Here is a 22,181-nt window from a genome sequence, read left to right as displayed (position 1 = left end):
AGAGTGGACCTCGTTTTTTTATAACTTTTTGTTAGCTGCAAACAAATATGACGGAACATCAAGAAAGTTAGATAGCTGTCTTGGCTGTGGAGCTATCGGGCGAAATTATTGGGGGATTATGTATTAGCCCTTTTCATTGGCTAGGCAACTGGGATTTTGCTGCTTAGGCGTTTTTCGCATAACTACCAGTGGTAGGTACTGGGTGTGGTAGAGGTATGTGAGTGCGCCACTATGGCTCCTCTCTCGTTCCTTGCGTTCAATGAGCTCTTTAATCAATGCTCTGTGCTGTTCACTTCCTCAGATGAGCAATACACCACATTCAAAGTCCTGTCCCGCCTGTCTCCTACACGACTCCACCACACACTTGCTGTCCTTTGCATTGCCCCCTTTTCTCATACATGGCTGTCTCCTATACAATAACTCATCCTCATGCCCTCCACCTGGTGAAGACGAAGAACATGAGGCTGATTGTGGTGCATGTCATCAGGGTGATTGTGTGAAGCTTGTAGAAAAAGTCTATGGTGATGTCCTCCACCTGCTGTTCGTTGATCATCCTGAAGTACAGCTTGTAATTGGCATCGCCTTTGCTCAGCATCCGGGCTCTCATGCAGGACAACATCTCCAACTGCTCCCAGCCTGCACATGGCATGGGGGGGTTGGGGGTGGGGGCAGAACAAACTAGTAGGGTAACACAAGAGGTGTTCGGGTACCTCACACTATCTGCACCGAAACTGCTGGCAGCTGGCAGAGACCGGCTCTGAGATAGCGGGAAGCGCCAATGTCAGTCAATAAGATGACTTTGGTCTGGGGTGGCAGTTATTGGATATGGGAAATGGGAGGAGCCGAGCAGGGGTCCCGCTATACTTCCTCTAGGAGCCCAAGTAAAACAAAACAAGCCCGCGAGTGGTGTAGAACGAAAGTTATTCGGCCCTAACATTAAATATGTTATTTTTTTAAAGGCTCCTTTTGAAATGGCAGTAGCTGTAAAGAAGTCCTGCACTATAGGAACTGGGCGGTGCAGCGTGGTGTGAGGTACTACTGAAGCTACACTGAGTAACCTGAGACTGGAATGCACCCTGACCTGCATCTGGCACACTGCGCGATAATTAAAAACAGATGGCACACGGCCGTGCTGCTGCTCTCTCCCAAGCACCCTAAGCCAGGAGACACAGAAAGCGGGACAGGCACCCGCCTTGGGCCAATTGTGTGCTGTCTTTCTTAGAAAGACGCATGCAAAGGCAAATAGCGGGAGATTTTTTAAAAAGCACATGCACGAACGAGCGTGTGTTTTGAGTTTAAAGCCCTTACTAAAGGCTTGCAGTGCAGCGCACGCGCACTGGCTCAGGCGAGACCTAAAAACTAATTAATTTGTATGACACCTCTGTCCCCCGCTTTATTGGCGAAGTACCTAGTAATAGTATAACTTGAAGTGAAAAACTTCATGTTCACTTTTACTCTGGCGATATATCATGTATACACTCTTTCGTTTGCACTGGCCTAACATATATTGAGGGCACAGAATCAATAAAGTGTGTTTATGTAGGAAGAAACTGTTAAACATTGAAAAATTGCATCACACAATATCCATGTCAATTCAATCTTGTGTTTACCACTGTCATATTTTTCCTAACTTGGAGTAAATGGGCCTGATTCACAAAAAAGATAGGACAGGTCTATCTGTTTATGTGTCAAGACGCCGCAGTTGCAAAGATACTGCTAGTAAAATAACTTTGGGAATAGCAAACAATCGTAAACATATGCAAAAGTGTCAATTTGCCTTTGTGAATCAGGCCCAACCTCACCCAAGATGATTAAGAAAAGCTCCATGTCATTGTGGCAGCCCAATTTGAGTACTTGTAACCACACATGACTCATAATAGCGTATTCTTATACTGCATTCTGATGCAACAATTTGAATTTCTTTAACATGCTGTGATGATGAGTTATGTAGTATGCAACCACACAATAGGTACATTGATCTATTCATTGACACAACCACTTGAAATACAAGCTGTATGAAGAGAGACCAAATGATTAACACAAGGGTACACGCATAACAGAAGGTGTTTGTTTGCGCAAGACCAGAATTGAAGGTTCCTGTGGGATTTTACATGGAACATTTTAACACACCTGTACCTCCGATTAAGGTGCAGAGAGTAGAGCCCAACCTGGAGCTGTCCACTCTCCTGCAGCCATAAACCTATAAAAGCAAAGTGGTACATGGTGTACATTTATACTTGTGATACCTCCTTGAAAGATGCAGCAGAGGGAATTATTATGACCTCTGCAAAGTGGCCTTCCACACCACTCCGTCATAAAACATGCGAGTGTCACCATTTTCTTCAATTTCCTCATGTAATAGGCTCTAAGTAGTTCGACTGCAGAAGGAAAACCACCCAAAAAACCTTAAAAGTTGCTACCCTCATGCCTAAGCAGGGAAGACGTTCACAAATGTCATGTGTTGGCAGAGTGCTGTCAATGTCTAAGTAGAGGGTCGTATCAAGGTCATATTGCAACATAACATTTCTGAAACTGGAAAAAATGTATGTCAGATGACTGAACTAAAGAAGGCATATGACACTTGGGGAGTGAACTCCACGAAATGAATTTTGAAAAAGGTGAAACTGCAGCACCCAATGACATGACCTGGAAGGAAAGGGGGGGGAATAGATCTATGAAATCCTTGTAGAAAACTAACCAGAAAAAACTCATTTGCGAAAGCTATTACGTTTATACCTGAAAGGGTGAACTGCAATTTACAAAAAAGTCATTCTATGAATTTGTTGTGTATGAAATGAGAAATGGCATTCATCCTGTACATTTCCTTAAAAAAACTTCGGTTAAATAGTGTGTAAGTATTGGCAGTGTATGTGTTTCAATGTAACTGTCCATACTACACCTGAACACTGGACATTAGATTCCTTTTTTTATTACTACTGATTGTTAGAAACTTTAACCCCAATAATGAATGCATCGGTTCCCCAGAAAACTGGTGAATTGAGTTGTGATGTGGGGAAATAAAATGGGGCGAGTGGTTGACATATACATATAAAAGTGCTGGTATCAATATCTCAAACTTCATGTTTGCTACTCATACGTGCGGGTTCTCTGTCATTAAAAGCATTGCACACCTGCTGAAAACCATTAAAAACATTGCAAAGCGGTCGAAAACTGTCTGTTCTCTGTTTCAAATAGAGGGGCATCTGGTGAATGATGTTAAAATGCAATTCATACCCGAGCAGACATCCTCAAACAAAGCGACAATCTAGAGCTACTCTTGTCAATAATTGTTAGCGATGCATGCCTGATTTTTGCTGTATTTTTGTAATTCAAAAAGCAGCAAGGGGCCCATTTCCTTCCAAGCACTAGGGCCCAAGACACTGAGGCAGTCCTCTTAAAATTAACTCCAGTGGATTTTCCACAATAGCCGAACATCTGTTTTGGAACCTAAAAATAAAGTTCACATTTATTTCTCTGCCAGGTCTTATTTATTTCACATTTACAGACTTAGAAGATAAACTACCCTAATAAGTTGTTATTGTCGGTCAACTAGCTGAAGTTCATCTTTAGTTTTTCAGAACATATGTTTGCCTTGAAAAGTGTAATTCGCAAGCAGTGTGGTTTTAACATAGGTGCATGAAAAACCAAATCCATAAAATACATGCACTTGTTATTAAGCCAGCAACTGAGCAAACAAGCACTGGCAAAGCCAGTTGGTCTTGTCTATGGGAGAGTTATTAGCGTTGGCAATGTGTTTAAGCCATAATGTGCACTACTGTGACTGCTGTGCAGCATGAATAAAAGTTAGTGACATGGAGTGGGGTGGGCCGGGGTAACTTGGGGTATAGTGTAATGGAGTACTTTGGGGTTGAGTGGAGTGTGGTAGACTGCAGTGGAGTGGGATAGATTGTAGTGGGGGATTTGGGTAGATTAGAATGGTAGATTCTCAAGTAGGACTGAATTCTTTTAAGATTATCTAACCCTCCAACCTGTCGAAGAAAGCAGAGAAGATCTTCAAACACAATCTCCTCAAATGATGTCCTGAAACCCTTATTTCAGACACATGTACCTGCATTAAGGGCTCTTTGGTGACAGACCTCCTTTTCTACACTACCAAAAAAGCCAAGTAGAGAAAAACTCTAACTTCTATGCTTTGTTCCAAACAGCTGACCAAAACACCGCACGGCTTCCGTTTAACCACAGTACCCTCCCCTGCCCTTAAGGCAGATTGTACCATTTCCTTATACAATAATGGGAACATCCTCAGTCAAGCCTCTGACCTGAACCTCAAGCTCTTTGACAGTATCTTTTTGAGGATATAAAAAACACACTTAATAACTCAAACCCGGCCGCTCTCCATCATAGAAGACTACCCACAATATCTGCACCCTCTGTTCCTTACGCCTCTTCTTCCCCCAATTCCGCGTCCCCATCTTTACCTATTTCCTGCTCCGTTCTCTCCAACACTCCCTCAAGGGCCTTGGACCTAGCTGCTGTCCCCAGTACTGCTCCTCGTAACCCACGCCTACCTTCCTCTTCCTCCTGTGCGTCCCCTATTGCCTTTGTAAAAAACATCTTGCCTGTTGCTGAATCTTCTCTCAGCTTTTCTCAGCACCCTCTTGCACCGAATCGTACTCCCCTCCATGCTAATCCTCCTCCCTTTGTGGATGTCGAGACCATTCTCAAGTGGAATTCTATCCCCCCTCTAAGTGTGGTAAGGGATATACTCTACCATCCAATACCCCTCTCACAATTGGGTCATACCCATTTTCTCATTCTGGGATGGCTGCAGAGGGCATTAACTTCCCTTACCTTGAGGAGAAGATAGCTGACCTCAAGCTGGATCTCCTTGCTGTCAAAGAAATCATGCAGATCCTTTTACATTTCTCCATAAAGATGGAGAAGCTCTGGAATATACACCCCTCCCTGGGGACCAATCAATACAATCCACCAATATTTTTTTACACCAGGGACAAACAGTCCTTTATCTTCTCCCCACTTAGCTCCAGTGGAGTTCTAGGCCTCTCCCTAATCATCATTCTAGGCCCCAAAGGTTTTAGCCAATGGGGTGTCTGCTTTAGACACTCTCGCTCTTTTATTCTCGTTCAGCGGCTCGGTGTTTTCATCTCCTCTAACTCTACTATCAACATCCCTATTATTACCTCTATCCTGATAGGGAACCTAGGGTCAACCTCAGATCGTATAATAAGGAAAACCTACTTCAAATACCTACCTCTCATCATGAAGTGGTCACTACCAACACTCACATCAAATCTATGCTGCTCAAATGCAGATCGGCCGTAAAACATGCAGCAGATAATTCTGATTTCATCATTTCGCAAAATTTTGACCTATTGACTCTCACTGAAATCTGGCTCAATGATGCCTCCTCCCCTGTTCTCGACATCTTAATCCCTCCTGATTTATGACATTATCAGATGCGATCGACTTGTTAAAACAGGGAGGGATGTTATTGCTTGCATTCATCGCTCCGGCCTCGCTATAAAGCAATCTCAAAATGCTTTGCCGTCTTCGTGTGAGCAACTAGTCACAGAAATCTGGAATAAAGGCAAGATTGCCTGTGTGCTCCACATGATTTATCATCCACCGTGTGATAATCTGCTATTCATAGAGCAAATCATAAAGGTCATTAGCTCTTGTTCGAACCAACTCTTCCATATCTTCGTCGGAGACTTTAACCTCCATTAGAATGACACAAAGGATCCTTTAGTGTGATCCTTTCAGGCTTTCCTCTCTGATCTCAACTTCTCACAGGTCTGTAAGGAACCTACCCACAACAAGGGTGCCACCCTCAACCTTATCATAGCTAAAGACAATATCATACAACTGGCTGACATTCTTCCCTGTGACTTCCTAAAGCTAAACAACTGACTCGGAATCTGAGAGACATCGACATTCATGTTCTAACTCCCATCACCAAGAATAGGCTCAGCCACCTCCTAACACGACCAACCTGGACGATCTTTCTGATCACTACATTAGCTCTGTGGCTAATATTTTCAACACTATTTCGCCAAAGCAACTCGAAAGGATTCCAGTCAAACAATGCAAACCTTGAGTTAATGGTGCCCTAAATGATGAATGTCGCAACCTTAGGCTCTCAGAGAGGCTTTGGAGAAACTAATCCTCCACCACTAGCCTCATTCAGCTAAGGATGGTGAGAAGTATTCACAACAAACACATTTGCATAGCTAAAACCGACCATTTCAGGGCTCAGCTAGATGGCGCTAAAATAGCCCTAAGATCTTTGAAATCATCAAGCAACAAGCTAACTACTCTTGCAACCCTATCTTGGCACCCATGATCTCGCTTCCTAGTGGGGAGAACTTCTCAGTGCACTTTTCTGAAAAAACAAGAAAAATTGAACTGGAGCTGCAACCTGACACTTCCATTTTGCGGCCTCTGAACTACACTGCATCATCGGCTGAGCTTGCAGAACCTTCAGCACTGTCCTTCCACTTTGGTTGTTCTCCCAAAAACTATGCCTCTTGGAATTCCTTTCTCCTTCCAGATGTCTCGGAGCTACTCCACGCTATGGCGTCCCTAAAACCTTCCAATCATTTCAGCGATCCACTACCTACTACGTTTTTTACAGATCTAAATTCAGCCATTCTCTCTCTTTGGTCACGGATAATTCATGAATCTCTCCTGCAGGGGAGGATCCCGGATTGCCCATGAATTGGAGAGGTCACTCCCATCCCTAAGAACCCAACAGTGATTTATCTGAACCCAACAACTTCCAAACTATCACCAGCATCATGACTATTGCTAAATTGCTCGAGAGATGCGTCCACACCCAGCTCTGCAACCACATAGAGAAATTTCAACTCCTTGACCTCTACCAGTCGGGTTTCAGAGTGAGCACAGTAGTGAAACAGCACTAACTCACATTGTGGATAACACCCTGAGGTCCGTTGATCGAAATGTCCCTTGTCTTTGGATCCTTCCTGACCTGTCCTCCATCAGTACATTTGACATCATCAAACATGAAAACTTGATTGCTCTTCTTCAGCATAGGATGGGTTTCTCAGGCCCGGTCTTAAATTGGTTTGCCTCTTTCTAACATAACCGTACACAAAGAATCAAAGTTAACCATTCCTTTGCAACCAGTACCCCTGTCACGATTTGAGTTCCTCAAGGATCCGCACTCTCGCCCACTCTCTTCAACCTATATATGGAACCACTTACCAACATATTGAACCGTTCTAACATTCATTACCACATGTATGCGGATGACACGCAACTGTACTTGAAAATCTCCTCTCCAGATCACATAAAAAACTGTAAATGATGCACTCTCACAAACTCAACAATAGCCAGCCCAGAACCATCTTTTGTTAAATACTCTCAAAATAGAATTCCTTCTGATTTCCCCTGCAACTACTCTGCACCTACCCTGGACTGGTTTAAACAACTCACTGCTCTTAACTGCACCCTCATGCGTTTGACTCCACTAAATTGTTAGACATTTCCTTGGACAAATACATAAATATGCAAGTTCACATCAGTGCAACTATTAGGGGAGCCAATTTTTAACTCCACACCCTTAAGAAAATCAAGCCTTTCCTTCCGCCTGAAGACCTCTGGCCTGCAGTTCAATCCCTGCTTATCTCTCAACTGGAATATGGTTTGGTGACCCTTGCTGGGCTTCCTAAAGCTAGTTTGGCCCCTCCACCCTAAATGCATCGGCAAGGCTCATCACAGGCTCCAGAAAGCATGATCACATCACCCCTGACCTTTTGCAACTAAATTGTCTGTCTATCGAAGCTAGGATACGTGTCAAGGTAGCTTGCTTGATGCATAAAGCTATACATTACAACACCTGGTTTAACTGCCGAAAAAGCTTGAACTATCTGGCTCATGGTGGGGCTTAAGAAGTACGTCCCCCACACTTTCGAAACCTCCCAAATTCAAAAAGAAAATAACTTACAATCGCGCCATCGCCGGTCTTGCTCCTAGAATTTGGAACGCTCTTCCTACTGAGATCAGATCCAATCCTTCCACTGTATCTTTCAAGAAACATGTCAAATGGCTGTTCTTGAGTGTACATTAACAGCATCAACCTGTATTCCTTCTCAAGCCCCCTTCTCTACAGATTTGATACTTATTTTACACCGTTGTTTCGATTTATATTATGCTTGTCCTGTTCAATTGTTATCTCGTTCTTTGGCCCTTCTGAAACTGTACTGGTCCCTCCTGTTGGGCCGACTCTCCTTCCCCTGCCCTTGATTGTTTCCCCCCTTTGTTTGACAGTGTGTTGACTTAACTACATCATTTGTGCCAATCTCTTGGTTCTATTCGTGCTTTCTCCACTTTGTACAGCGCTCTGATACCCGTAAGGGTCATGTTCGCTCATTATAAAACTTTTCAAACAAATAAATAAAATAAGTAGATTGGAATAGGGTAGATTGAATTGGGGTAGTTTGGATGGAGTGGAGTAGATTGGGGTATAGTGGGATATATTGGAGTGGAGTGGAATAGATTGGAGTGGGGTAGAATTGAGTTGGGCAAGTGGTGTGAAGTGAAGGGGTGTAGAGTGGAGTGGCATTTTGTGTCATGGCGAAAGGGGCATAAATTGGAGCGGCGTGGAGTTGTGTGGTGTGTCATAGATTATTTTAGAGTGGAGGGCATTGAGTGGAGTGACGTGTTGTAGAGTAGAGTGGAGTGCCATACAATAGAGTGGCATAGAGTGGAAAGGCAAAGAGTGGAGAGAAGTGGCATCATGGGGAGTATGCCTGGTGTGGTAGGACACTGCCATTATAGACAGCACATTTTCAATTGAAATGACCATTACATTTGCATAGGTTTTTCTGCTCATAAAGGATAATGTTTGCTAATGTCATCACCTAGTGTATTGATGTATTTTGGTCTTATTCAAATATTTGCTTCCACCACACTTCAGTATCACAAAGAAATGTGCTTCATTTGTACTAATTCTTTATATTCTGAAACTTCTGCTCAGTTCATTATTTTTGTGTGCGCTAAGAAGAAATAAAACACCCTACACCCTCTCCTCTTCCAAATATACTCAGCAGGATTGTCACACAAATTCTGTCTCTTTGACGTCAGTGAAAGAAGAGTAAACACCAAGTTCCATCAGAAGGGAGATCTTGACACTTGATCTCTGTCTTTGAATGCACAGCAAGTGTGACAAGATAAGAATAACATTTAAAGGCCTGTTTACAGAATGTTGGTTAGTGGAAGAATAGGGTTATATTTCATATAATGGCCTATTTATACCCAGGAGGCTTAACTTTTGCCAGGCCTTCTGTGATGCCTAGAATTGCCATAGTATGCTAATAAGAATTACCTTATGCAGAGGAAGCCTTAAAATGGTGGGGCCTGATGCAGTACCAGATCCCAGAGTTAACCACCACCAGGTACCAGGTACCACAGGATAGAGGACACCAGATGGCAAGAGGTGGACACATGAACACTCGCACACACACATACACACACTCACACATGCACCGTGCGCATGCACACACACACACACACTCACAAATGCAAACACTTGTGCGTGCACACACACATATGCACGTGCGCATACACACACTCAATCACACACGCACAGACGGGCACACACACATACACTGACACACGCATGCTGGCACACACACACACACCTGTATCTCTCTGCAAACACCTATAAAACAATAGCTGGTGCACACTGAAATACAGCCACACCGACAGTCATACACACACGAACACAGACATCTTTACATGCAAACAGAATCCCTCACCTCCCATCCCCACCTGCAAATTCTTGAAGTGATTCTGGCAGTCATCTTCCTCTACCTGCTGAGTTACTGCCACTGAATAGTTTTTGCCCAGGGATTATGGGGAGTACTAGCCCTTATAGGAAATTAGGAATTTTAGCATATTTCTGTGTCGTAGCATGCTACACCTCACTCCGACATGCCAATATGACTAACAGTGTAAGACTTGCAGCAGGTAGGCCAGTCCCCATGCAGCTTTCTGACAGCAGCACTGTGATTGGCCAATGTTCTGCATGCGGTACGCTGTCAGTTAAACTGACACCTTTGACTATGAGGCCTGTTGTGGAAACATTTGTACATATTTGCACATGCACTCAGGAAAAGCGGCCCACTCAAGCACAGTGCGTGTGCAAATATGTGCATGCAGGACGATTGATTGGAGCACAAGGCATCATGGCTGCTTTCAACGCCGAGTTTCCTTTCACGTCTCCTGTGGAATCAATTCCCCGTATTCTCCAATGTGACTCCACCATTGCTCCCTGAGGCAATCCTTGACCTTCTTCAGGGCACCATTGGTTGTATTACCCGCGCAACTGTGCACAAATACGAATAACTTCCCTTCACGCCCTGCTTTATGTTTTGATTCAGACTACTCATGAATCCTACTCCAACAAACCACATATGTTTAGTCTAGTCTTGCTTTGGAAATAGAACCCGTCCTCCTCTGCTCCAGCTTGCTCATTTCTCGTGCACTCGCATAGCCCATATCTGTCTCTCGAGCAAAAATCTTCGAATATGTTACAAATCCACGCCTGTCGCACAACTCAGTGCTCCCCAACTGTACTAGTTCATTGCTTAGTAGACCATTTAAAGCCATAGCCCGACCCAAACAGCCTCTTTTGGACTCTGGCTTCATCCCTCAAGAAGACGTTTGAAGCAGCACTTGTGCCGGATTGGTCCACGCCAGTTAGCCAACGGTGGCTGAAAGTACCTAGAGGCAGTTTATCATGCTGGCCATGCTTACCTGTTAAAGCAACATTTCTACTCATGCCATAGATTGATATTTACTGCATTACCATTACTCTGCCTACTCTCAGGAGACCCACCAGAACTGAAGTGTCCTTAAACTGCCTGCATTAACCCGGACAATAAGAAACGTGTAACCATCTGTACTTCTGTTTACTATGTACCTCTCTAGTTCGGAATTGAGTTATCATTAAACTACCGATGACCAGCGGAAGCAGCCCATGTCCTTAGCTCAATGCTCACAGGCTATGAATGTTTATAGTAGGTGCACGGATGCACGACAGCCATGGCCATGTCCGCGTGTGTGCCACTTGCATGACAGATTACATGAAAACATGGATGGCCATCTACATGAAACATCTTTCATGCAGGAGCACCCTATCACTAAGAGTTTTTGCTTCAAGCACATGCGTAGGACCATTGGCAAAAATAAAGTAAGCATGTAGAACCCCGCACTAACCTCATAAACTACATAACATGTGCTCTTCCATCCATTGCACTTCCACAGAGTGGCGTCATACGCATCCTCAAAGCACTTCAGCGCTACACTAGGAGGTAGGAAGAGCAGTATCACAAGCACAATACTAACATTGGTAAATGAAAGACCAGGTCACAGGAAGTCGAGTTTTACAGCCTAAAGCACTCTCTAGTAGGACAGTTACTTTTGCTCCAACAGGTTTACTTAGCCCTTTTGAGACATGAACAGATTTTGCAAGTAGCAGAGTATGCAGAATGAGATATTTTGACAATCACTGGTAACCAAGACCAGACAATGCAAGCCTGTCCATATTTCCTTTACATGTATTCAGTAAATTACAATGTGCACTCAATGCAATTTTCCAATGATATAGCAAAATAGGATTTAGGTACAGGTCTTGATCAGGAGGGGAGCATCGACGTTTCGACTCGACTATGCAATGAGGAAATACAAGCCTTTGCTGCGAGTCTTCATCAGGACTGTGTTTTGCAACCTAAACCTGGAGCCAGGCCTGGCTACTCAGGTAGAATTCCATAGAAGAGCCCAGGGCCCGATGTCACCAAGGGTACAATTGTTCAGGTGTGCTATGATTTCATCACCATGTTAAAGTTCATCATTTCGAGGATTTTGACCCCTTTCCTTACACGAAGGGGCCTCCGGTTACAGTGTGCCACTCCCAAGAGATGCTCTAATTGGCTCTATTTTTGTTATTTCCTTGATTTGCACTTTCACTACCTATCACCACTACCCTGCTACCCTTTCACTCTTTTTGCGTGCAACCTATGTGTATTGAAAAAGTATTCCAGATTAATTCTAAAAATTAATGTTGATATTCCTGGAATCAACTATACAGTCTGGTGCTTGTTTCATGTGTGGTCTATTAACACATATATATGCATAAATAGCAATTGTGTTCATGCATAAAAATTCTTTGATGGGTTATTTAATAACAGTGTTGTAGCGTTCTACACAACACAAAATTACTATTTTTAAACAATTGGTCACGGACCAGTATTTCATTCCCGTATTGCGCCCAGGTCCGCCTTGACTTTATGGGCTACCCCATTATCTATAATGAGTATGCTTTTTCATGTACAGATTGTAAAAGAATGCCTTAAAGAAGAGTGGTATTCTATATTTTGTGATTAATACATGTTTCATTATTACGAGTTGTATTCCGGGTATTTCCATGGACCATTAATTTCTTCATTAAGTGCAGAAAGGGGAACACAAGGAGTACAAATTGAGAGAATGAGATAGGAAAATGAGCGGTAACAAGACAGTGAAACAAAGAGAGTGAGACAGGCAGAGACGAAAACAGTAATATAATGACACAGAGTACAAGAGAAAGAAAGAGACATACACAGCAAGACAATAACAAGAAGCGTCCTCCTTTGTCCCGGGCTGCTTGGAAAGTGGAAGCGTACATTGCGCGTTAAACATAAAAAAACAAGAAGCGGCCAACAGTATGTTGGCAGAGTCCCACGAGTGGTGGAAGCAAGGCGGGCACCGCTGCTGGGAAGCATGTTGTGCCTACAGTAGGAGAAACTCATTCAAGAAAATAGCGCTCACAGACTGTAAATAACACATACCGTATAACAACAGAAGTAAAGGGCCAGTGCTTATGGGAGGTTACAAATGAACACAAGGCAGCCCTAACACCCCTATTAACTAATCAGAAGTAGGCATTTACCAAGGACAATGACACAAGCCAATTAAAAATATGGGTGGAGCATGGGCGGAGCTTCGTATACATACCTGAATATAGCATGCCTCGCAGAGCAGCACAAGCGCTGCCCAGGCTCAACATAAAAAGTATGGACTGCAGATTCTTGACTCCAGGGTAAACAGATGACTGTGAAGGGTACCAGTACCACAATTTCAACTCTTAGTGTCACATCTAAACACCGAAGTGGATCGCAGAATATGGAGGAAATGGGTCATATAGCTATTTGACAAACTGAGTTTGTTCAAGATGTTTTTACACTAATAATTGACAACATCATCAGGCCTTATTGTAATAAACATGTATTTCTGTCACTGTGAGACTGTAGCTTCTCCAGCTAAATTGTGAATCAACTATGTGCCATCTGGATTCAGAAAACAGTAAACGAGCATCACAGACCAATGGGCTGGATCAATAATACGTTCTGCAACACATTACAAATATGCAAATCATTCCTTCCTCAAGCCTCCTGAGTACTACTGCATCCTCCTGAGTACTACTGCATCCTTCCCTCATGTCACTGACCCTCTCTGGCCACATTATATGCAGCTTATTTATGAGCCCTTGCGTCACTTTAGCGCTGCGGGTGAGTTCCTTTTTGTGACACACCAGTAGGGTAAAAAATGTGCCATGTTACGTCATATTTACAAAGTTATGCATCTAGGTAGATGGGTCACTTTGTAAACCCCTGCGCCACATTATACCTGCGCCAGGTATAATGTATGCAGGGTTGGCATTTTGACGCAAGTAAGCCTCGTAGAAGTGACACAGTGAAATCTTTGCGATTTCACTGCGTCACTTCTAGGATGCAAAAGCGTCAATATCTTATGCCAGCCTCACAGCAGGCGTAAGACTGGTGCAGGCACATTTTAAATGGGACCTGCCCATGTGAAATGACCCATTGATGGAGTTGCGTCACTTTTGTGACACACTCCAGCAATGTGTAATTTTTGCACCTACAGATACGTCAGAAATACTGATGTATCTGTAACTCCTCGTGATATGATGCGTCATCCTGCAAATATGACACATACAGCATGTCGCAAGGAGGACGAAATGAAAAGTGACGCATTGCTGTTTTCACACAGCAATGCGCCACTTTTCATAAATGAGGCTCTATATGTATACCATTCACAGCTATCGGTTAGCACTGTATTGCTAATTTCAACACCTAACCCCCACAAGTTGTTAGTGAAGTCAGTTTGCTAATTTGAGGCAATACAGGTTGCTGGACTCAGATTCTGTGGCTACTTCAGTTAGGCCCTCTTCCCATCCAAGTGTTAAAATGTTAGTGTTCCCTGTTTTGCAGTTTTTTATTGAGCAAACTCGACCCGAAGGTATCAGAGTGCTTTACATGAACACCAGTTGTATTATAGACTGACACATTCATTTTCATTTTAGTCATGGGGAGATTAAGTGATTTGCCCAGAACCACAGGATCTGTGAGCCTCCCGCTAGACTCGAACGAGGTTCTGCAGCTTCAAAGTCGGCTGTCCTAGCCATTAAGCCACATCTTTTTAACATGATCTATCGTTTAGAATTCAGTTTCTAAAGGTCTATGCAGTATCCTTTGTGTCCCCATACCCTGTAGGCCTCATCTGATGTTGGGAATGCTGCCAGTGTATGGTTTAACACAATATTGGTGTGTGATGTGGAATGGAAGCAAGGAAATAGACAGTTGGAGAGAGAACGGAGCCCTCACAGGCACTACCTGCTGTTGATTTAATGTAAGGACCTAACATGAAAGAAAGAACTTACCTCACACTTTTGCATCTTGGACTGTTGTGCAATGGTAGCCATAACGTAATTGTTGTCTTGTTTCTTTGCTTGACATCAGACGTGGAAGCCTTATATCTTGACCCATCACAGAGTTTCTGTGACTGCTGTTTGTTGTTTAAGTGTGCCTGCACTGGTCTTGCTAAGTTTAGCAGGTTGTTGTTGAGTGAGTGTGTAAGTTAGACATATTGGGGATTGAGCGATTGTGAATGATTGTCTTGTTACACTATATCCAAAGGGATTGCTTTTTTTCTTTGTTGTTTGTAAGAAATGAATGAATATAGTATTGTGGGTGCCCCCATTCTCTGTATGTTTGAGCTGGTGCCTGGAAGGTTGAGAGTGACTGATGTAACAGAATGTTGGGGTGTGGCCTGGAGATATGAACAGTTAAAGGGAAACTGGGGCCCTGACAGGACCTGCCTGCTGTTCCTCTAACCTAAGGGCCTAACATGAAAGAAAGACTGTACCTCCTACCTGAGTGGCTCCAGACACTTGTATGAAGGCTCAACACTCCAACTACAACACATTCCGGTCTACAAGTATCCTCCTGGTGAGGATATTAAGAAAGAATGTGCCATTCTTCCCCTCAGACCAACATGGAAAAGAGGTAGGGGGCCTGTGAACCGCTGCACATCAACTATTGTATGCAGTCCACCTGGGAATCCTAAAGCACGATGTGACTATGCGGCAATGACTTCAGAGCATAGTCATCATGCATCCTTCAGAAATTGAATTATGTGTCTCTATCGTGACCGGCTTTAAGATGGCTGCCAGTAACTCAAAGGATTCAGGTAAACGTTCTCTACTTGACACACAAAGCCTTCTATGATAGACATTTATCTTTTTTACTCTCGCAAATAGACCCACCCACATACCAGTTAGGACCTTGCTCTCTAAATCTGTTCTGTTAGCTCAGGTTTTGCGCTTTAAAAGAGTTAAGTGAGGAGGATGAGCATTTCAAGTACGCAACTCCAGATCATGGAAAAACTCCTTATGAGTCTCAGAAATATTACAAATTTTAAATGTTATAAAACATTTAGAAATCATATGTGTTTTTGCTAATGTTTAGGAATAAGAATACAAATAGGAATAAGAATTTGAGAGCTACTGCACTGGCATCTGAGGACCACAGCGCGCCCAGTTACAGGCGCCAACAGGCCAGGCCGCAGTTCTCATCCTGTAACCAATGGACTTCAACGCGAGCCTCCCCCGCTTGCCACTGGACTCAATCTTAAACTCTAATATGTGAGTCAGAGATAAACGTCGATGAAATCAAGTCACCCTGCTAAAAGAGGCGTTCATGGTGACGAGCATGCATTTTCAGGATGGCCTGTATAAAGACTGGTTTTGAGATATGTTAGTTGAGGTCATGTGGAATTTCATAAAAATGTACTAGATAATGGTACGTAGTAATGGTTTACTTTCCCCCTTCACCCTACCAAATCTTTGCACACCGAATTGCATGGTATGATATTTGAAGCCCTGCGCAGAACATAGCAAGTAACAATAACAAATCATGGTTTATGTGCCACGCACATGGAGATGGTGCAGCCCGCTTTGCAGTGAGGTGTCAAAGGTACCGACCTGACAATGAGGAATACTACAAGCCAAAGATGGGTTATTAAATCACTGCAGCTATAGGGATCAGCCTGTTGGCCACTAGGCCGGGTAGGATCTAGGGGCAACAGGAAACAGGTGCTGGTGACATCAACAGTCGCTCAGTATGATAGTGGAGTCGGACGGAGCACACCCCACAATGTAGAAGTGCGTCTAAGGACAACCTTTTGGGGTGTTCACCTGACCGTAAGTCCCACATTTACTTCAGCGGCGTAACACAGGCTACCGCAACCCCTGCGGTGCAGGAAGGGGGGCCCAAGCTGCAGGGGACCCCCTCAACACAATACTCTGGCTGGAGAGCTCTTGATTGAGTCCGGCGAGAGCCCCTCCACGAACTCTGCAGGGGTGCCCCCTCAAGTTTCATTATGCCGGTTACTTACATCATGCTACAAAATGGCTGGCTTGTATTCTGCTGATAAGATAACCAAGGTTGTTACATTGTAATTTTTTTTAAATGCATGGTCTCTATTGAGAGAACCGTTCATCGGCCACCTCTACCCTTTCTTGTTCCGTCCCTCCCCTGACCATCCAAATACCCCACTGTCACCAATTTTCTGTTGCTGATTTTGTAACCACACAGTGAACATTTTTTATGTATTAACAGCGGAGGGTGGTTTTGAAGACGTGTTGACAAGCACTGACAGGAAACATACTGTACAGTTCAGGTATTCGTTAATAAAACATTTTTACATATCACAGGGAGTTGTCAGTAGCAGCAATAAAAATGAGGTGTGTGTCTGATGTTTTTTGTCTCAAACATTATTTTTGTTCTGCACACCAAATTTGTTCCATTCGCATTTTATAAATCATCAGCGCCTCGCCCGGGGGCTAGTCCTGATTCCAGATTCACCTCAGTCACCCTTCAGCCACTACCCGTCTTTAAACTGCTTACAGAACATTCAGTGGCTTTGCTTTGGTTTCCAGGCCATCCCGGGTTGAGATCGTCGCTCCTGAGCCTTCCAGCATCATCTGCCTTCGCCCGAGGCACTGCGCGAGCTCGTGTAAACTGTACCTTTGAAAAGCAATGATTGACTGTGTTGTGAAACGCCTCAATGTTTATGTCGTCGTTTGTACATTCAGAACCCACTCTGATCTCGTCCAAGGGACGGCCTCGGGCCTTCTGGTGGTGGGCAGGTCCGACGTTTCAGATTTTTGTCACGTTAATTCAGTTCATAGGTAGGTGGGTCTACAGCGTCGTTGTTGTTGCACGTACTGTGCAGTATAGTAAGGACTTTGGCACGCGCGGTACTTGGTGCCCGAATGGGGTCTGTGACGCAGCAATTTTTCATTCTGTGAGGCCTTCTGAGGGCCTCGTGCACGACGGACGTCATCGCTCTGAGGCACCACAACCCACAGAAGACTCCCACAGCTCAAAGGGCACTGTGCAATCGAGCGGTGTCATCTGTGGCCTCGAATGAAGCATATAGACGGCCCCCACGCACATCCAGATAGAACAGACCCGGCCTGGGCCCGTGTGTTCATGTATTATAGATTTATGCAGTACAAAGTGAACGTCAGAGCCTTCCACGTCATTCGGCTGTAGCCATGGTGCTCCTCTGAGCCCCTCTCGGGGCCAGACTGGAACCCAAAATAAACCCTGTGAAAAATGTTCAAGTCGAGGAAAATGCCAGTGGGTGGAAGGTGTCTGCAAGCACTCTTGACATTACAAAGCACACCGACCCACTGAGGTCCATTCACCAAACTGGCAGAGGTAGAAAGAGTGCCTCAAGAAAGAAAGGGCCTCATTTACAAGCCCTTTACGCTGCCGGTGCGGCACTTTTCTTGAGGCACCAGCAGCGCAGTGGGCTTGCCCATATTTACAAGGCCAAGTAAAGTCACCCTGCGTGACTTTTCAATGCCTTGTAAATATGGGCCACTTTCTTGCGAAAGGGGATTTCCATGGGTGTTGCTGTGGGTGTTCACACGCAAAATCCATGGAATATGACACATTCCCAGATTTACGTTTTGAAAAGCTGGGAATGCTTCAGAATCCTACATCTCCCCAAGGGAGGTGGAGCATTCTGCTGCACAGGAGAGTTAACAGTGCCATGCACAAATTTACTGAACAGAGGGGTGTTCGCTTCAGCACGCACAGGCTGTTGCATGCCAAGTCCACAGGGATCTTTGTTGAGGACGGGGTCTACCTGTCTAGAGTGGGCATGGACCTGTTTTTGTTGGACCTGGGCGACGCCCTGGAATCAGATGGGTGTAAATAGGAATGCCTGCCTTGGTGGGGGCCCTGGGTGTGACGGGGGCCACACCCAGAGTTGTGGCGGAGTTACAGGGCAATCCAGAGGCTGAATGGTACATAGGGGTACCCTCTTCATGAGCACAACAAGGGTGCAAATGCCAAATAGCCTCAGGAAGTCCTTGTGGCAGGACCCTGGAGGAACAACGGCGCCCAGCCAGACCTATGGGCAGTTGTAAACCTGAGCAACCAGGGACCTGCCTGGATACGCTCCACCCCCACAAGGGGCGTGAGTAAATGGGTGGATTGGTGGTCCACAGGTGGTAAGGGGTAACCCCCCAGAATTGGTGAGCACCGATTGGTTAGGGCCACGGTGCAATTTGGCTCATAAGGTGGGCAGGGCACCTTAGGCGTGTCTCCGCTGCCTTACTTTGGATCACCTGTAAGTTGACCCACCATGTTGGCATATTTCATTATGCAAATAAACCTTTAACAATTTTCTCCACGAACAAGGTATCTGGTGTGTTTATTTCATCAGGTGCTTGCTGTATTTGTGAGGGGGAGTGTGTTGCAGATATTGGCACTATGTGGCAGTTCGGGGTCCATGCAGGGGTCCCTCATAGAAGGGTGGCTGCCTTAGTGCCACATGATGGCACACGCCTACATCCTAGTGTTTGGGGACCCTCTCTGGGTCCGGCATGCCCGTGTCATTTACTGCGTGCCAGTGGGCTGGGAGCCAGGTATATGTACCTCTCCCGCTCACCTGGTGCTCTCTTTTTCACCAAGTCTTCACGCCGTTTCCCTACCTACCACTTACCCGGCATGTCTACTGGGGGTGGTTGGTAGGGGAGGCTGTTAACTTGTTATTTTGTGTTGCTGGCAGTGTCACAGGGTGATCTAGAGGCTGAATGGTACATAGAGGTACCCTCTTCGGGAGCGTAACACTGGTTCAAATGCCAAATAGCCCCAGGAATTCCTTATGGCAGGACCCTGGAGGAACGACGGCGCCCGCTAGTCCTTTGGGCGGTTGTAAATCTGAGCAATCGGGGCTTGCCTGGATACGCTCCACTCCCTCAAGGGGCGTGAGTAAATGGGTGGACTGGCGGTCCACAGGTGGTAAGGGATAACCCCACCAGAATTAGTGAGCACTGATTGCTTAAGGCCACAGTGCAATTTGGCTCTTCAGGTGGGTAGGGCAGCTTAGGCATGTCTCCGCTGCCTGCCCTTGGATCGCCCGTAAGTTGACCCACCATGTTGGCATATTTCATTATGCAAATAAACCTGCAGCAATTTTCTCCCCGAACACGGTGCCTGGAGTGTTTATTTCATCTGGAGATTGCTGTATTTGTGAGGGGGAGTGTGTTGCCGATATTGGCACTAAACATTCAGTCACTTTGCTTTCAGTTTCCAGGCCACTCCCGAGCCTTCCAGCCTTATTTGCCTTCACCTGAGGCACTGCGCAAACTCGTGTATAAACTGTACCTTTGAAAAGCAATGACTGACTGTGTTGTGAAACGCCTCAATGTTTATGTCGTCGTCCGTACATTTAGAACACACTCTGATCTCGTCCAAGGGACAGCCTCGGGCGCTTCTGGTGGTGGGCAGGTACGACGTTTCCGATTTTTGTCACAAGTTAATTCAGTTCATAGGTATGTGGGTCTACAGCGTCTTTCTTGTTGCACATACTGTGCAGTATATTAAGGACTTTGGCTTGCGTGGGACTTGGTGTCTGAATGGGGTCTGTGACGCATCAATGTTTCATTCTGCGAGGGCTTCTGAGGGCCTCGTGTACTACGATGGACGTCATCACTCTGAGGCAACACAACCCACAGAAGACTCCCACAACTCGAAGGGCACTTTGCAATCGAGCAATGTCATCTGTGGCCTCGAATGAAGCATATAGACGGCCCTCCACGAACATCCAGATGAAACAGACCCCTGCCTGGTGCCGTGTGTGAACGTCAGAGCCTTCCACGTCATTCGGCTGTAGCCATGGTGCTCCTCTGAGCCCCTCTCTGGTCCAGACTGGAACCCAGCATAAACCTTATGAAAAATGTACATGTGGCGTTGTGGCGAAAATGCCAGTGGGTGGACGGTGTCTGCAAGCACTCTTGACATTACAAAGCACACCGACCCACTGAGGTCCATTCACCAAACTGCCAGAGGTAGAAAAAGTGGCTCAAGAAAGAAAAGGCCTCATTTACAAGCCCTTTGCGCTGCCAGTGCGTCAATTTTCTCGACGCACCAGCAGCACAGTGGGCTTGCCCATATTTACAAGGCCACGTAAAGTCACCCTGCATGACTTTTCACAGCCTTGTAAATATGGGCCCCTTTCATGCATTACTCTGTGTGAAAGGGGAGTTCCATGGATGTTGCTGTGGGTGTTCACACGCAACATCCATGGAATCTGACACATTCCCAGAATTACAACGTTTTGTAAAGCTGAGAATACGTCAGAATCCTACTTCTCCCCAAGGGAGGTGTAGGAGTGGTGCAATGAGGAGATATGCTTTTATTTCTTCTAGTTTTTTATCTTTCTATGCATGCTGCATTCTGCTGCAGGCATAGAAAGAGGAAAATTCCAACCGGCACATTGGCAACGCTCAGAAGTTGTGCACATCTGCCTTTGGAGATCTCCAAACAGATCCCATAACAGTAACCCAAGTGAGAATACAACAGGGGTACAGTGAGAATGGGCGAAGGGCTGCTGGCATAAGAGCTACTCTCCTCTGGGGAGCATCCAGTTGGTGCATTCCCAGGGATTTTTGCCCAAGCACCTGAATCTGTGGTATTGATGATACACACCTGCAAAGACAAGCCCATATTTATAAAGAGGCCGATGCTATGATGCAAATTAGGGAGCAGGATTTCCACTCTGTGGAAGCTAACTTTGCAACCGCACAATGAATATTACAGAATGGGCCACAGAAACATCTGCCCCCTATCCTCAAGTATCAACTTACCATGGAAGTGCAAAGGTGGGTGCAAACTTTTTATGCTCTTCGGAAACTTTGGAATTCTCAATCAATCAAGGATTTGTAAACCACAGCAAATCACCAGTGAGGGTCTCAAGGCGCTTGAGTTGTATGATGCATCGTGGTCATTTATTCACTAGCACAGCCAGGTCTTGAGTTCTTACCTGAATTGCCGAAGCGATGAGGCGGTCTTGAGGTGCAGGGGTAGGTTGTTTCAAGGTATTCTGACCTGTAGTGTCGAGATTGCAAGGTCAGCAACTTAGCTGGTAGATCATGTTGACCACTGTTTCAGCATATAATTTTTTAATATAATCTAAATGGAGGGAGTGTGACAAGTGTTCTAATAAATGCAACCAGAAGGGTAGGGAAGTGCAACTCTAAAATTAAGGTTTTCAGCATTTTTGACAAATATTCTAAGCTGAACCAGCACATTTTCTGGCTTGACTTACATTGTCCTGGCAAAAGTTGCACAATTTGTCGAGAGGAGTAGAATTCTATATTTCGGACATGTTTACAAAAAGTTCACGCAAACCAGTGCAGCAAGTGAATTTGCTGCGCTGCGTTGTGTGAAACGGAAACAGCAGAGCTGTGCCATATTTTTTAAATGTTATGGTGTGGTTCTGCTCTCTCCTAATGCCTGTGCATTTGTGGCTGC

Source organism: Lissotriton vulgaris, chromosome 3_1 (genome assembly GCF_964263255.1).
Source record: "Lissotriton vulgaris chromosome 3_1, aLisVul1.2, whole genome shotgun sequence".
NCBI lineage: Eukaryota > Metazoa > Chordata > Amphibia > Caudata > Salamandridae > Lissotriton > Lissotriton vulgaris.
Note: the sequence above shows the minus strand (reverse complement) of the source record.